This window comes from Pteronotus mesoamericanus, unplaced genomic scaffold (assembly GCF_021234165.1).
Source record: "Pteronotus mesoamericanus isolate MK-2021 breed Mesoamerican mustached bat unplaced genomic scaffold, CSHL_Meso_final scaffold_54, whole genome shotgun sequence".
Classification (NCBI taxonomy): Eukaryota; Metazoa; Chordata; class Mammalia; order Chiroptera; family Mormoopidae; genus Pteronotus; species Pteronotus mesoamericanus.
Window position 1 is genome coordinate 49,347,419 of NW_026555321.1, and position 18,906 is coordinate 49,366,324.

At 39.6% G+C, this 18,906-nt stretch overlaps 1 protein-coding gene and 1 non-coding gene across 14 annotated transcripts in view; one reads left to right on the plus strand and one right to left on the minus strand.

Moving 5' to 3' along the window:
* The window catches only part of MAGI1 (membrane associated guanylate kinase, WW and PDZ domain containing 1), a 613,456-nt gene that overhangs the window by 415,493 nt on the left and 179,057 nt on the right, over window positions 1-18,906 (minus strand). The gene's annotated exons all lie outside the window — the stretch shown is intronic.
* Window positions 8,270-8,404, plus strand: LOC129061103 (small nucleolar RNA SNORA75). Its single transcript, XR_008528073.1, has one exon. It is a non-coding gene; the product is annotated as a small nucleolar RNA SNORA75 (small nucleolar RNA).

Sequence of the window (18,906 nt, forward strand, 5' to 3'; positions counted from 1 at the left end):
ATTTTAAAACACAGACATAAAATGGTTCATTTATATAACCAGTTGCTAAGAGTCTTGGCATTTTAACAGGCAGCCTATAAAAACATACCTTTTGAAAGAAAAAACTAGTATCTACAGAGAGGATATGGATGGATGAAGCTCATAAAATTTAACTGCATTTTAGTTTTGACTTGAGGAAATCAATCCACAAATCCACTGATACATTGCTAAGTCCTACCTGGTACAGTTCCTAGCCAATTGCTGCCATGAGAGCCCCTTTTCAAAAGGGTTCATTCAGTAAGTTAGCATCAAACAGCAGGCGTCGACAAGTGCCCCTCCACCAAAACCTCTCCCTTCTACCTCATGGAAGTCTCAACGGTTCTCGAAACTGTAAAGGAGGTTCTCTCTTCAAAATCTGATAAGGCTCAGCCTACTGGTCTGAGAATAAGATGGCCTTGCCTAATTCAGGTCAGGGTCAACAACTGGTTGTTGATTGCTCTAGGATGTACCAGCCCCAGTCATTTCTCAAGAGAGAACACGTGTTAAGAGCATTCAAATTCAGTCCTTTCTCAACAAAAAAGTTAACCAAGAAAGTGAAGCAAGCAACTTGTAGTAGGTACAACAGACTCTATAGTAGCCTTCCTGACCCACAAAATCTCCCCATTCATTTAACAGTGGTACCCAAATCCCTATCTTGATTTCCCATCACATACTGTAAGGAGAATATTTCAAAGTTCCCTGACAGAGGGGCAAAATTCATGAAGACAAATCATTATAAATTATAATTATATATTAATTATATATTATAAAATTGCATTATAAAATATATTTTAAATATTTCATTTTGTGCATCATAAAATATATTTTATTATAAATATAGTAATATTTCTTAAGGGTTTATGTGCCAGGAACTGTCGCAACTGTTTTATATACCTTACCTTAATTAATCTTCACACGCTCCAAGGCAAGCAGTACTATTTACACGTGAAGTAACAAAAGCTCAGACTGGTTAAGTAACTGGCCAAAAGTCACTCAGCTAGTAAGAGGCAGAACCCAGGGTCACTTGACTCCCAAGACATTATATTCTACTGTCTCTCTTTAAGCAGGTTCCAAAGGAGGTGGGTTGGGAAAAGGCAGGTATACCAAGTTCAAGGAACAATGATTTGTACATTAAAAAAATAAAATGCTATTATCTAGAATGGTGTTAGCAGGTGACTGGAATCACTAAGGGAATTTTTTTTTAATGTTGGTGCCTCAGCTTTACCTCCCCTGGCCCCCCCCCCCCCCCCACACACACACAAACTATTCTGATTTCAATTGGCTTGAGTATAGGAATTTTTAAACATTTTCAAACATGAGATGTTTGGATAGAGTCAAGGTTAGAAACCATACCTTGAAGGATTTGGAGCAAAACTTAAATATTAATAGAAGCAGCTAAGTGACCAAATGACATTTTGGGAATCTCCAGAGCAGCACAATCTGAAAATACTTCCTTCAGTGATGGAAATATTCAGTAACCTGCACTGTCCAAATGGTAGTCACTAGCTACGCTGGCTAGAGTGACTGAGGAAATGAATTTTAAATTTTATTAAGTTTTAGTGAGTTTAAATTTATACAATATGAAAAGAGTGGCTAATGTACTGGACATCAGTGCACCTCACTCTGCTGGTTTGAAATGGGTGAGGAGGCCGCTGGCGGTAAGCCACAGGGCAGAGCGGAGGAGCGCTTACTCTGAGTATTGAACAGGACCACTTCTCCCAAATGGGCCACTATGAATGATTCAGACACAGTGAGTAGCTAAGAGGGGGGGAAAATGATCAATGCCTTTGAAAAGACATCAAATGCGTTCAGTCAAATACGCTTTGAGGACACAACTCTTCAGGATCACTCTTTTTGCTCTGTATAAAGCCCATTGCACAGATTCAGTACCAACTGCTAGTCATGGCCATCATATATACTGTATCATAACGATAATACAGAGGAATGAATTTAAGATGTGAGAAATTGTGCATTCATAAATCTTTGACACTACTTCAATTCTCTAAATATATATTTGATGGGTTAAGTCAGTGATTTTCAACTGGTGTGCCACAAGAATTTTGAAAACATGTAATACCTGACTATTTAGTCAGGGGCACTGACCTCTTTTCCCTTAGATTGTCAAATAAAAAATGACAACAGTCAACACAACAATAGCCATTTGTGTGAATGCCTTGTATTGAACCATAAATATATAAGTCATATAATAATAGAGTTGCTTCTATTGGTCACATTGTATAAGGTTGCATCTAACTGGTTAATTCTTGGCACCATAAATCCTTATATACAAGTATAGACACCTGATTTTTTTAAAATCACTTTGGAGCAAAAAGGGTAGATAATCATTATTATTTTCTGTGTGTAAATTAATCAAAATTATACCTAAATATTTTTTGGCAGATTAGCAAAATGCATAATATATTTTTTTGGTGTACTGAAAATTGTCGTAATTATTTTATGTGTGCCATGTGATGAAAGAGGTTGAAAATTACTGGATTAGTTAATAACGTAATGAGAGAGCAATTACAAATACATTTATCCAATATCTTCAATATTGTAGCTAATCGTACTTGAAGAATATAAGGGCTTGATATAAGTTACAGTCTAGAAGAGATACCAATACATCTCACTTTTATTATAATAAGAATTTTTTACATTCTCAGGTACATTACATGCCTATGTGCCAAGCTATGCACTTCATTTGGACTACAAGACTGCATTTCAGTGGACTAATTCCAGAGATGTGTGTGTTTCCCTAAATTTTGCCATAAAATGATATTGTTAAAAGCCTCAGATTTATCAAATCTTGCATCAGATATCTGAATTCAATTTAGAAAGGCCTTAGCTAATTACACATGTGAATACCTCCATAACTTAAAATTACATTATATTCTGAATGGCACTTTCAAAAAGGGAACAGCACCTATGGCTCTACATTTATCTCTGCAACACAATCATGCTAAAACCTGGGCATGGGACCAATCTAAAAGCAAGCAAGAGCTTCATCTGGTAAATTAGATTGTCTGGAGATTAAAAAAACCAAAAAACTTACTGATATACTTCTCATTAACTCAGTAATATAATCGAACTTCCTCCCATTTTCCAAAACGAAGCCAGGTTAACCACTGAGTGGCTATTAGAAAAGAGAGATGAAGGGTAATCAATGGCACTGGACATGCCACATGGGCTCGGTTCATTAGCTGCTTTGAGGACACACGCTTCTGGACCTTGCCTGTTCTACTCTGTATCATCCGAGTAGTAGTTACCGCTCTGGTCTTGGTAAGTACCATTTTTATGACAGTAATTAAAAGAAAAAGTTTGCCTGTGTTTTTAAGCAAATGACATAGCAAATATATTAAAACAAGATACATGGTCTAATAAAAAAAAGCAAATCCTAAAACAAATTTGGACTGTGATAATGGCCTGAAATAGTCATTTCCAATGCAAGAGACTGTATCTTCTAATGGTTCCTTTCTAGTTACACAGTGAAAACCAAAACACGCAACATAAGCTGCAGTCAAAAAACAACCAAGTACAATTATGAGGCAGTCTCTCTCTCCTTTTCTAAATAGAATATAAAAAGAACTGGAGTCTTTTAATATTGGTACCACAATATTCTATATTACTCAAACATTGCGAAATGTGGAAAATATGGGTTAATTTATCCTCCATGGATTCTCTTATACATTTTTCTATGGAAGAATTTACTGCACTCTTCTGTAGCTAGTTTGTACAACTATTTCCAACATTTAATTCCACAAATATTTATTGAGGGACCATTTGTCAAGCACCATACCAGATACTGCAGACCTGACAATGAACCTGGTAAGTTTCATGGTCTGATGGAACAATACATAGATTTATAGCTGAGTAAGGGCTGATAAAGGCAATAAAGGGAGTGAGTGAAGGTGCTCTCAAAACACTCACTGGGGATCTCACCCAGATGTGGGAGTAAGGAACGACCTTCCAGAACGATGTGACCCAAAGCATGAATCCAAGCTGGCCAACAAAAGAAGCAGAGGAGCAGAGGGTAAAAAAGCTAAGAGCATCACACTGGCTGGTGTGGCTCCGTGGACTGAGTGCCAGCCTGCACACCAAAGAAAGGGTCACTGGTTCAATTCCCAGTCAGGGCACATGCCTGGGTTGCGGGCCAGGTCCCAGTAAAGGGCCCATGAGAGGCAACAACACATTGATATTTCTCTCCCTCTCTTTCTCCCTCCTTTCTGCTCTCTCTAAAAATAAATAAATAAAATATTTTTTTTTAACAGTTAAGAGCATCACTGGACCAAGAAATGCCATGCCCTACTACTTGGCAGTGAGCACAGCACTGAAAGAAGAAGAAGAACTTTCAGTAAGCTCGAGGGGAGAGGAGTGTATTCAAGATGAGGCCAGAGAATGAGCCTCTTCTCACTCAGTACCACTGAAGAAGTCTTGTACTTCCTGTTCAGGCATTTTGGCTTTTATTTGGATAGCACAGCGGAATCAGACTTGAGTTTTATGGAACAATTATTCTGGCACCTTGGAGAGAGGAGATGGGACTGGGGCAGAAGCCAGAAAGCAGAAAACTCCTGCACACTGCCTCCCAGAACGCAGTTTAACAAGCTCAATGTAAAATCAATAATGTTGGTTCAACTTAATTCATGCTGGAAAACATATCCATTTACCAATTCACTCAAATTGTATAGATATAGCTAGATACAGATATAAAATTTTTTACTAACAATGCATATGCTCCCCAACTAGAGAGTATGTGGTTTGAGCTACTTTATAATTACTAAATTAGCTTGCCCTAAACTTTATGTACTCTACCTCCACCCCATCACCCTCACATTCCTCATCCTAGTGATCAGCACTTGCACAGCGGCAGGCCAGAACTAGAGGTCCCCTGAGCCAAGTTAACTCTTTTTTTGTACAGTGTTGGTTCCATCAATGTGATAAGAGTCCACCCCAGCATTAAGACAGTAAAAAGCAAAGTTAAAGAATAAAGGCTGCTTGCATACCCATACAGAAATTTTTGAGCAAAATTATTTATCTTAAGCCCATATGCTGCGTGTGCACAGGTATGTCACCCAAGAAGCATCCCGCTGGACCACTCCAGGGACCATCCCAGCAATTTATTAATCAGTTGATTAACCTTTAAACAGACCTACCAGAATGTCCAACAATCAGCATCCACACAGAAACAAATCTTTACTGCTGCACAAGCGAGTAATTCAAAGAGGGATTAAAAAAAAAAAATCCACACTTGAAGTAAATTGTTATTTACTGTAACAATTCTTTTTCTGCCTTTCAGTTTGCACTGCATAAAATTACCATTTCTGGGAGATCCTCAGAGATGGGTCTCTGGTGCTGACGCCACAGATGGGAACAGGTTTAGAAGCCCGCTCATCAACACGTGGTATTTGTCCTGCAGTTACACTGTGATGTCATCCTCCATGTCAAGGGGGAAAATGGGTAGAAGGGGTAGTGATGGAGTTGTGCTCTTTTTTTCTTTAAGTCAAGAGTACAGCTTCTACTGTAATTCAGAAACATCATCAGGGATCCTTAACCTTTTGGGGTCATGAGGCTATGGGGTCACACCCTCCAAGTATCACAAAATCTTGAATGCAATTTCTGAAGCCCACGTATGGACCCCCCAAATGCATCCAGATCAGTTAGGATTCTTTGGGTTCTAAGGAACAGGAAATCAAAGTCAAACTAACTCAAGTCCTCTAACCCAAGTAATTACATTGTCTTGTGCAAGTAACATAACTAACATGTCATTTGACAACATGGCACAGCCTGAGTCAAGAGGTGCAGTTTGCACCATCAAGACTGTCTTGCTTTCATCTCACGGGGTTCCATTCTCGGGAGCTACATACGTCGTGGTACAATGGAGCGAGGAGCTCTAGGCCTACACCATCTCGGGTTCAAAGGAAAGGGGGCAGTACATTTTTTCCTACTGCACCAACAAAACTCACGGTAATAGCTCTAATGGCTTCTGATTGGGCCACAGGTCCATATCTGCATCAATCACAACAGCCAAGGAGATGGGATTCTCTGCCCAGCCTTGGGCCACATGCCCACCCCAGGAGCTCGGAGGTCAAATCAGCAGAAGGGGACATGGTAGTTCAATATAAATCTAACAGGCTTTTGTTGGAAGACAAGGAAGTGGGTGCTGGTTACAAACTCCTGATCTACACACTGAATTTAAGTAATCTAAGTTCCTGCAGTAGAATCTTAAAACCAAAGAATCTCAGAATTCAAGGAAATAAACAGAGTGATCTAGACCAGTGGTTCTCAAAGTGTGGACCGGGGCCCCTGGGGGGTCCTGGGACCTCCTGTGGACTCGCTGGGGCTCGGTCATTCCCCTGCAACATTTCAGGCACTGAGGGCTCCTGTACATTGGCTACAGTATATATGTTTATTATAATTGGTACCCTTACCTGTAAGCTCCATATAGGCAACACTCATGTGTGTGCTACTCCCCATTGTTTACCCCACACCAACCTTCTCAGATGTTATACAATAAGAGGCCTGATTCTTATATGGAGCTAAAACAGGGTATCACTACAATATAAGCATGATATAAACTGTAATTAATTTACTTGGACAAAGGGCTTTCTTGATGCCCCTGTGCCTTAGCATATTCAGATTGGGGCAAAATTTAAGATAAGCAGCTAAGAAGGCAGAGCTGATAGTGCATAATAATGAGACTCAAACTGTACCAAGGCCTGCTCCAAAGGAATGATGGCTGCAATAAGCTAACAAACTCTGAGACAACTATTCTTTTTAGAATTTCATTTTTACATTTAAGGGGATCATCTCAACTTAGCCATATCACTCCACTTTCCATCCACCCAAAGAAGGAAAGTAGCAAGTGTCTATCTGCACCTACCAACTTACAGGAAACACAGACAATCGAGCAACATGTGAACTGACACTGGAGGATGGACCAGCTGGTCCACATTGTGGGAAACTAAAGGACAAACAACCCACATTCTTCAAAATTAAACTGCAGAGAGAGGAAGACTTGTTGGGAATGAGGAAATGGAGAAGAAACTTAACAGATAACCAGAAGCATAAAGGACCAATCAATCAATCACAGAACAGGGATCTTATTTAGATCCTTATTAAATCAAAGAGAAAAAAACATTTTACAATATTTGATAATTAGTCTTTTGAACATTGACTGGATATTTGATGATGAAGGTATTAAGCTGACTTTTTTAATTTTACATTTTTTAAAGTCCTTCTCTCTTAGAAGCACATACTGAAAGATATATGAAGTAAGATAACATCTACAAATTGCTTCAAAATAGGAAGGAGAACAAGACTGAGGAGAGTTCTTCAGGGTGGATGGGGCACACAGGAAGGCGTTGGTTATACTACTCATTCTCCTCTTATGTTCCATGTCATTCTCTGGACACAAGACAGAAAATGGGTTCCACAAAAGCAGGGTCTTAACCCATCTGTTCTCTGTTACATTTCCAGTCCAGGCACAGCTCCTGACAAAGGGGCTCAAGAAATATTTATTAAATGAGGGCGAGGACATTCCCACTACTTCCTATTATTCATTTCACTAGTCCAAGGCCAGTGGCAGTTTTGTGGAGGGTCATATAAAGCTAAGTAAAACCTTCTCCCGCCTGCTTGTACAGACATACATACCACATACTCTGCTGTTGTCAACAGCATCTTGTTATTCTCATCCTCTCTGTCACTACTGATAGCTTAGTATATAATCTCATTATGTAAATGGATAAAAGTGAGGAAAAACCCTACTCAGAGCGATCAATATATATGTTTATACTATATATATATATATAGTATAGATATTTATACATATATATATATATTTTTTTTAATCTGTACTGTAAGCCAGAACTGATCTAGGTACTGAGGATGCTTCATGGCACTTACATTTCTAACAGTGGACACATGCCTGGCACGCCCCTTCTCCAGTGTCGCCAGGTGAGATGTAGAAGTGTACACTGGGCTCCAGAACGTAAGAGACCAGGTGTAAATCTGGTTTGCCACCTACTAGGTGGTAGGACATTAGATGAATTGTTTAAACCTTCTTCACCTCCATGTCTTCACTGGTAAAATGGAGGACATTTAAGTGTTTCCTAGGGTTGGTATTAGAATTAAACATAAAGTGCCTTTCATTAAGCCCAGCACAAAAGAACTAAAAAGTTACTGACCACTGTACCAATTTTTTCCCCTGGGAAATGTTAGAGAATTAATTTGTTTTAACTAAAAGAATATTAAAAGTGTCTTCTCATTGAGCTCCTTGCTGTCGATCTGTGGCAGTTTATGGATTCGCACGAGAAGAAGAGCGAGTTCACAGAGCTAGCATTGTTTCACCTTTGGTCTTCAGAGATACATTCTGCTGTTTTGTGAGACATTCGTTAAGGGGGAAAAAAAAGTTATTCAGCTAAGCCACCTATGACTACTCACCATCACTGCAAATTTGGAACTTGACATGTTTTGAGAATCACTGCCCTGCCTTTACCCAAACCCTTTCAGGATCTTAAAGGAGAGATATAATTAACTGCCAGAGCTGCAGGTGTGCAAATAGTGGGTCTTGTTTGCACATCACATCTCACATCTTTCCATTTCCTTGCTGGCCAAGAACTCTTCGCAAGTCCCAAAGCAATACAACCTATTTGTGCACTTGCTATGAGAGGTCAATGAACACATCCTGCTGCTGCACAGATGCAAGAAAACAAGGGTGGGCAGGTCTAGAGGTCCCAGGTTACTTCCCAAACTTTTAACTGTTAAGAAACAAATGAGTGATGACGAAGACATTAAGAAAGTTGCAAGTACAAGCCAAATGGATTGTTGAAAGGGTTTTGCGTAAGAACCACTGTCCTCAAAAATAAATCTGCTCTCAGCTGACCAACCTCTTTCCACCATTCATTAATTCATGAACAAAGAAACGGACACACCAGCCCTCCATTTCCTTCTGAAAGTGGCCATCTAAATACCTTTCATATCTAAGGCAGCATTTAGAGCTTAGGGTTTTTAAATCAAGAAGGCAGGCAATATTACTAGAAGCCATGTTTTTTTTTCCTTGTGTTTCAATAATTTAACCTTGCTGAAAAATAGCATGTTTCTTTCCATCTTAATTTCTTTTGTTCCCAGGTACCAAAGCATCCACTGGAATATTAAAACATATTTTAAGACTAAATGAACGCTAAGTATTTCCAGATGCTCCCTGGGAGAAGCATGGTCTGCAGTCCCTAGCCCCAGCCACCAAATATACACAAACAGCCTAAGATAAGGTCCATGAAGTAGAGGAGAGAGTAATATCTTCAAAATGCACAAAGACATAGGAAATGCATTAACAACTTTAAAACAGCATATTGGTTTAAGATGTTTTAGAAGATTATCTCTGAAAATCGAAGCACAAGGTTAGTTTTGAAAAATTAAGAGAAGCAGTGGAAAGAAAAACATCTTGATAGGTTATCAATTAAACATTTTGGCCGATGGCAGGCATGTTTTGTTTTGTTTTTTTCCATAACTGACAGTCCCTCTTAACATGTTGAGATTCTGTCTAGCATCTAAACAATACTTCCCTTAAAGAACTATCCTTAAAACCAATTGTTTAAAACTTTAACCTTTGGTAGTGTGGTGCTGAAGCTGGTGTGTCCTGGCTCACAGAGTAACACCTCTTCACAACTCCATGTTCAGTCACTTCACACTGGTAGCTGGACATCAGCCACGGCGGTGGGTACACACATACCATGGAAATCAGAATGTCCTAAGTCAGGGCTCTTTTTTCCCCAGAGAACCAGTTGTTAAACACTTATCAGCACACTACTGTAGGTAAACGTCCATCAAAAGAAATTTAAAAAAAATAAATTATGGCATAATTATATAATGGACTTCTAAAACACTTTGAAAGGTAATATAGAACTATATATTTATCAATGAGGAAAGATGTCCACAGTATTTTAAAGTTAATATCATATACATATATACACTTATAAGTATTTTATATTATGAGCCATTTTAGTAATACACACACACACACACACACACACACACACACACACACAACACAACACACCACCCACCCCCCCAACCTCCTACAGAAAATAATCTGGAAAAATATACATCAAAATGGTAAAAACACATTATTGATGAGTGGTAGAATTATGAGTGAATTCTAGTTTCTTCATCTACTTTTCTGAACACTCCCAAGTTTTTTGGAATTAACAGCTATGATTTTTATAATGGATAGGGGACCACAACAAAACTTAAATAAACAGATTAATATTATCATATTAGCAATGTTAGCTACTATAATGAGCTACTTACATGTGAAGATGATTGGGGTAATAAGAAATCAAGGGGAGTATTATTTTTTAAATGTTTTGAAATGGATTAGGTATCAGACCTTCTCTGTAACTTTTCAAAAGTTGCTTTGGCTCAAAAGAACCTTCATCTGTTTCTGGGCCAATTAAGTATGGCTACTCAGTCAGATAACACTTTGAAAAAAATTAATAGATAATTAAGAGGAGTATTTTTCTTAGTGACCTTTCCTGTCATTATATACACTGGTTATACCCTTCAAGATTTGGTACATTTTGTGCCCAACTCAGAAGACCAGAACAACCTGACATTTATCAGTGTGGATTCTTTTTTCATTTCTTCCCTCTCTAATTACTCTAAGGGCACTGTATTGAGATGTGGACAGTTTTGCCATCAAGAAACTCTAACAAGCTGATCCTCCAAAACCCTCTGCTGTAGGTTTTGAAGATGGGACACATGACCAACTTCATATTTCAAATGTTTTTTTTCCCCAAAGCCTTTTATACATATTACCAATGATAACATCAGTGAGAGGAATAAGGGCACCTTTAAAAATAAATAACAGGAGCCCTGGTCAGTGTGGCTCAGTTGTTTGGAGCACTGGCCCACATACCAAAAAGTTGCAGGTTCGGTTCTTGTCAGGACATATATGAGGCAATCGATCGATGTTGCTCTTCCCCCAACCCTCTCCCTCACCCTTCCCCTTTCTCTCTAAAATTAATAAGCATGTCCTTAGGTGAGGAAATAAATAAGTAAGTAAGTAAGTAAATTACATTCGTTCTGTTAGCACTGCCCTTGGCAACTGCCCTCTGGTTCTTCTGTTTCTCCTCACCTTTCCTGACTTGCTCCAATCTGATGTAAATTTGCACCGCAGCTCCCTGCATCCTGCCCGTTAACAAGACTTCCTGCTTCTCAAGGAGGTTCTGGGTTCCATAATCTCTGAGGGTTCCATAATCCAGGGTAATCGCCTGATCAATAAGGAATTGCTTTTTACCACTCAAATTTCTTAGACTGGCCTTGTTTTTCTTAACATTGACAGTTTCGAAGAATACTGGTCATTTTGTAGGATAACCCTCCATTTGGGTTTGTCTGGCATTTTTCTCATGATTAGGTTAGGGTTATAAATTTGGGAAGTAATACCAAAGAGTGAGACGGCCCTTTTGTCATTTCATATTAAGAGTATATGCTATCAACATGGCCCATCACTGATGATGTTAACCTTGATCACTTTGTTAAGGTGTGTCTGCCAGCTTTCTCCACTGTAGAGTCGCTATTTTTCATTCCCCATGTTCTAATCTGTGGACACGAGTTACTAAGTCTATGCCACACTTCGGGAGGCAAATTAAGCCCCCCCTCTTTTCTATAGTACTTGGAATTATTCTGCAAGGCAGGTTTATCACTTCTTCCCCATTTATGCGTGTATTCCATCATTTATTGTTATCATGGTGGACTCAATATTTCATTTTATTCTTTGGGCAATGTTTCAATGTTGTCATTATTTTGCTGCTATTTATATTTTCTGCCTGCACAGTTTTTTTTTTGAGAAATTGAGGTCTAGGATTTTTTCATCAGCCATGTTAGACAGAAATAGTTATTCACATTAAATTTATATTTTCCCAGCTTGGATGCCTGTCCCATAGTTCTATGATCCTGAGATTTTCAATACAAATGTATGCCACCTCCAGGCCTACCCCACTGCACAGCCCCATACTGATCACATAAAAAATTTAAAGAATTTTCTTTATCCAGTCCCCAAAAACTCAGTGCTGGTTATAAACCTAAATCTTCACCACTGACATCGGTAGTTCTCCCTTTTTTCCTTCCTATATTCTATTCTTCTCCCTAATACAAAGGCAAAACAACAATATTCATGACCAAAAGCCTAAGGGCTGTGTCAGGCTTTAGAATGTTAATACTGAATTGGGAGGTAAGGCAGCAAGCAGGAAAGAGATGGGAGAAGCAGGGGGAAAAACTGCTTCCATTCATTGACCATTTTACTATATGTCAGGCACAGGGCAAACAGTATCATTTTTTAATTTTAATTTTTAAAAGATTTTATTTATTTTTTAGAGAGAGGGGAAGGGAGGGAGAAAGAGAGAGAGAGAAACATTAATGTGTGGTTGCACTCATGCGGCCCCTTCTGGGGACCTGGCCTGCAACCCAGGCCTGTGCCCTGACTGGGAATCGAACCAGTGACCCTCTGGTTCACAGGTCAGCCTTCAAACCACTGAGCCACACCAGCCAGAGCTACATTTTTTAAAAAGGTCTCTTTAGGAGACAACGCCATATTTAGAATTTACACAGCAAAATGAGATAATGTCAAAGTGTCACAGAGCTCGTTAACTGTAGAGTCAAATCACCTTTGTTCCAAAGGCCTTTCTATTAAGCACTGTACTCTTCTACCTCAACACAGGCCTCAGTCTGAACCTTCAAATGCCTTTGATCTAAGATGTTGTGCCAAGGGGGTTCAATGAAGACATGCAGGTGCATCTTTACTTCAAGGCTTACTCATCCACATTCCCTCCATGAAACACTAAATTTCTAGTTCCCAAGCTATCCATTCTTGGCATGGAGGACGTTTCTACGACTGCTGACATAATTACTACAGGGGGGGAAAAGCTTTCTCCCATTTCATTTCAGCACTCAAAAGTACAGCTCTACTCACAGTTATGTAACATATAAGTTAATGTTCCATCCCTCCAATTGCCTGCAGTACAATTTTTAAAAAAGAGTAGGTGTACAAATAAGCAGCATCTCTGCACCTACCCTTACAACCGTGAGGCTTAAATGCATTCCAAAAATTCCCTGAGCACTTCCTTCCAGGTAAAGCAGTAACTACCCTCTCTTACAAAGTGCACGCTCAACCAGAGTTGGTTTCATACTATATTAATTAACACAGCATCGTTCTGCAGTGACAAGAGCCCATCTGCTTTCTTGGCAGCAAAGAAGAGATGGATTTCAAGTCATCTTAAGGGGCGCTGAGCCTGGAACATTTCTACCTGCATATTAAGCTGGAAGTTCTTACCTAGTTCTACTTTTCAGTGTTAACTCAGCAAATCTTAACAGATTTCTTCAACAGGCGACAGAAAGACCATAATTTATCCATCAAGTTCCAGCATCAGGGGCTAAATCTGAAGCAGAACTTCTAAAGCTGAACTAGGAGGAAGAAGGCCCATCCTACAATCGTAAGATTTTTTACTGTTGAAACCAAAAGTAGTAACTTCTCTACAGCTAGACCCCCTTTCTGCATTGTTTTTGTTCTGTAAGACAGTGAAATCTCAAATCAGTGGCTAGATCTCTTCAAATGATTTTTTTTAATTTATTTACTTTTTAAATACATTTTTCTTGAGTGCTCTGATGGAGGACTAGAAGAAAGGACGTAAGCACTGTTGATGCCACTGTGTGACGAGTGATTACTGCTCTACTCTCCAATTCCAAGGGCAAAAGTCTAAGCAAATTAGCAGAGTTTCAAGTTTAAAAGTAAAATAATTGCTAGGCTGTGATAGGTAGAATAATGGTACCCAGATGATGCCCACAACCCAGTGAATATGCTACCTTACATTTCAAAAGCACTTTGCAGACACAATAAAGACCTTGAGGTGAGGAAATTATCCTGGGTTACCTGGAGGGAGCAACCTAATCCCAAATCCTTAAAAACTGTGGACCTTTCCTAGTTAGAGAGGTGGGATAGGGGAAGGAGGAGAGATTCCCAGAAGCAAAAGGAATTCAGCCTACTGCGGCTGGCTATACAGATGGACTAACAATGTCCATGAGCTAAAGAAAATGGGTTGCTTTGTGCAACTGAGAACGGCTCTCAGTTGACAGCCGGCAAGGAAAAGGAATCTTAATACTCCAGTCACAACGAACTGAATATTGTCAACCACCCAAATGAGTAAGAAGCGATCTTCCCTGGAGCCTCCAAATAGGAAGACAACCAGCTGACACTTTGGTGTTAGCCCAGTGAGGCCCATGTGAAACTGCTGGCCTTCAAAACATAAAATAAATTTGTATTGTTTCAGGCTACTAAATTTGTTGTCATTTGTCATGGCAGCAAAAGAAAACTAATAGATAGGCTCAGGGTAAATGAACCCATTTCTCAACATATAGATCCTAGTTTTTAAAATCAAAAGGAACCATAATACTTGCATAGCACTGTACTGTTTACAAACCCACTTTAGTAAGAGTTGCTGCAGAACCACATTTGTGATGCCAAAAACAGCTGTTGGTATTGGGCAGTGCCTGAGAGATCACTACCAAAGATACTCATATTAAATCACCCAGACCACTCTGACAGGCAATGATAATTAACATTGACCTGTGATTCCAAGTTTTTCAAGCGCAAGAAGCACTTATAATGGTTAAAAAAAAAAAAAGGCACAGGACATACATGAAAGTTGTGCTTTCAGCAACGTGGACTAATAAAATACATAATCCCCCAAATCTGGTCTGGATTCACTAACGCTTTTACGTGAATTGCCGTCTTATTAATCACAACAGCATCGACATACAGGTGAAAAATTGTATTCCAGACACACAAGGTAATCATTTATGCAAACAAAGCCTGGAACACATACAGATGCAAGGGTCCCTTTGTATCCAGCACGACCCAGACCCATAAAAGGAAAACCAGTGGCATGGACTAAGTACACCATCAGCGCCCTGGCACATACCATGGCAGAAGTAGGTGCCTCTGGGGCGCCACAGTTTTTGTAATTTCTATCGAAAGGATGAGTCTGATTTTCTCATAATTACAAATCCACCTGAGGCTAGTTCTATACTGCTAAAGCCACACGTGGGAAAAATACTGTGAAAGGAATGAAAGGAATGACTATCAAGAAAAAAGTCACTTCCAGAAAAAAAGTAAACCTTGGGGTAGTTATGGCGGTATGGTTCAGTTCATTACCAAGCCATGCTGGTTTAACCATGACTCCAGTGAAAGCTCTCACGGAAAACATGAAGTAAGTTTTAACAACGAAAATGGGTGCAAATAATTTTCTAAATATTAACTCACTGATAACCAATGAGCTTCCGTACACATCACCTCTCAGTAGACATTACTTCCACCAGGCTCCCGCCGTCGGACTTTGTATCACACACCTTACCAATACCATTTCAACGAGGCTGACTAACATTTGCAATCAATTGCCAATGTGGTTCATCAGTGACGGTATTATAATATGCAATCCATTGGAAATAATCAGATGTGTCCATGTGATTAAATACTGAAACACTTGCCCAAAGCTCCTCAAGCGGGCAGTACTTCAAATTCAATATCATGAGTAAAAAAATGTATAAAAAGATGGCAACACCTCCACTGCTTACCATGAATCCCACTTGTGACTTCAGGTGTTTTAAAAAAAATGAAAAGGTTTATAGTATTAAATTGAAGCCAGCAAGCATGAAACATTGGAGAGAAGTTGACATTAAATGGCTTTAGGAAGGTTATATAGTAACCTTTAAAATCTTTAATAGTAAACACTAATCTGGGATGTAGGACCTGTCAAAGCTCAGCTGTGCATCTTTAGGCCAGTAACTGAGCCTCACTGGACTTATGATTTTCCCCTCACTTGCAAAACAAGGAGCAGGTACATCTGATTCTGCATTCTAAATTCATGAATGCTACGTGGACTACCAGTATCCCCAACCATGACTTTTGATTCTTGATAACGTCCCTCACTTCTCGCACAGAACTAGAATCAGCCTGCCCCTCTGCTCTGAGCCCTCCCCCTTACTCCATAGACAAACTTGAGCAAGTGTGGCTTCCCTTGCAAGCCTCAGTTGCTCCTCAGCTCTAATTATGAGGAACAATAGGGCAACCTGGAGAGAAATTTCTATATAATTTAAGCATCATTACTGTTTACAAAAACTAAAACAAGTATGGACTAAAACCCAGACCTATTGAGTTCGAATTCCGTTTTACTTTTAAGAATAGATTGCATAAAGGAAAGAAATACAGAAATAAAGCATCTCGGCATAAGCAAGCACAGTGATGGACTTGACGTTCTTTTCCCAAAGCACATAAAATAGCACACTTAGGCTTGGCCTCTAACGATTTGGCATACATCTACAATAAAGAATGCCAAGCTTTTGAACAAAAAAACAAAAAAGAACTAAATGACTCCTGGTCTTAAGATTTGGGCAGGAAAACTCCAAACAAAACAAAACAAAATTCCACAAAGATTTGTGCAAGACAGAATTTGAAAAGCACACACTGGAGAAAGCCTATGTGCATGAATAGAGTTTTAGATAAAATGCCCACACTGAACACCACTGAGTCAAAAAAAGAGAAAGAAAAAAGGAAGGTGGCAGGTATTTTAAGTGTTTACTGCAGGTTTAAAATTGAAAAAGGCAAATCTGAAACTTGTCACCACAGATGTGAGACCCACGACTGCAGTGAGGAGCACACCATCGTTTTCTAATTTATATACTTTACCCACTCCTGGACTATGTGGATGATGAGTATTACTTGTGGCAGCCCTGCTTATAATACTGTGCCAATACTCCCCTGAGAGATTTCAGGCTGTCATTTATCGAGAAGTTTTTAACATTTTGTTGTCATCCCTCCCAAGTACCTTTTGGTCTGTGATGCTCCCAGCCACCCCTCTTTCTGAGCGCACGTCTCTGTCCGACCGCAGATGGACGTTTGACCACGGCTGCATAGGAGCAAGCGCTCAGCCATCAGCAGAAACCCCACTGAAGACCTGCTGACCACTGCATTTAACAGGCAGAAGTGATGTCTGCCCCATCAGCTCCTACAAATGCAGCTGATTTTGGTATAGTCCTTGTGTCTTATAATTTGGCTAAGACAAAAATGATGCCAAGGGAGAAGCTAAGAGAGAATCTTCAAGACAATAGTGAGACTGTCAGTGCGCGTTTAGCACATATAAGAAGACTAAACACTTGCAAAATGAAACTACTAGGTATGGGCTTATTTATTCATCCCTAGTAGTGAGGGAGGAAGGAAGGGAGGGAGGGAGGGAGGGAGGGAGGGAGGAAGGAAGAAAAGAAGAAGAAGAAAAAGAAGGCTTAAAGGAACTCTTCATAGCCAAATTGCTAGCACTACTCTAGCAGGGGAGCTTCCAGGCCCACCTGCTCTGCACGTGTACTCTGCCGGGGGAATGTCACTCATCCTTCCAGACCCATGGGTGAAGCTAGATGCTCCCCTCTCTCTCTGCCAGAACAGCTTAGACTGTTCCAGAAATTACCATGTGTTTTGTAGCTGTTCATTCTTCTGTCCATCTCTCTCAGAAGTCCAGAGCTTCTTGTTCATTTCTCTATCTCTACAGCTTGGCCCCATGCATACACACAAGAGATACTTAGCATTTATTGCAATGACTATCCACCAGACAAAGCATCTGCCTTTAATGTAACCATAGGGGTCTCGACCTACTTCCATGGAGATATAACACCCTTATGAATACTGTTGAGTTTTCAAGTCTGATTATTATTCACTGTGGTGGAAGTGTGAAGCCTACTCAACAGCTTCCCCTCCTCCAGTATATAATTATGTCAAAGTTGTTATTATTTTTTGTAAAATCCTTCCCAAAATTCTACAGCGGTGCTTTTATCATTCCCATCCTTATGGGTGAGGTAACTAGGGCTGGGTAGGGTAACTGACTTTTCCAACACCTCCCAGCAAGAAAGTCAGGGGCAGAGCCAGGACTAGACCTGTCAAACTTCCAACACCCCATGATTTACGACCTCCCCAACTTACCCAATAGCATATGTTCAACTACAATTCAAAACAGAAAAGGCAAAAACCTTGAAGGTGACCTTTCACTTAATGTGCATTTACATGTTCAAATACTAATTTAACAGGGTAACCACTATTTGTTAATCATTTACCTATTTGCAAATTTTTGCTATGCCAGGTAAACTAAAGAATATTCATTTCTAAACTTAAAATTCACTGGTGTAGATCTTTATTTCGTTATTACAACAAACTTTAGGGAACTGCATACCTTTTTCCACAAGTTAAGGTTGCAGACTTCTGAATGTTTTTGAGCATATTTAACCTATTTCAATCTAAGTTCCCATGAGAGTGTCTTTTGTTGGATTATCAAATATGTGAAACCAAAGGTTAGCTAAGCAGAGAAGCTAGGTCTCTCTGTTTCATTTCCATGCAGGAAAGAGTTTGTTTACTAACTTTCACAAGATGATCCCTTGTGGCTTTCTGTGGCAGGAGATGATCTTCAGGTAACTACAGTATACATGGCTACCTGGGTGATAGAAATCCACTGTCCACTCAGTACCTACCCATCTGGGGGATGGGGACTCTGTGTAGCATGGTAATTTCTACTTTTCTAGAGCTAATATTCTTGTCCATAACAGTGGCTGATAATTATATAAATAAACAAAAAAGGTAGCTTTAGATATTTATAACAACTGAAAAGAAAATGACAAGGTGATACAAAAATGGAGGGAGGGATAAAGACAGGAGGAGGGTAGTGAGAGGTCCATGCAGAGGGTACTTAGGATAGGGTAAGTGCAGTAGTTTCTGAGATGGTGTTGAATTTAGACCTCAGAATGAATAAGCCAGGAAAATATCCAAGGGGAGAAGATTCTAGACAGAAACTACAAATGGTGTGGTCT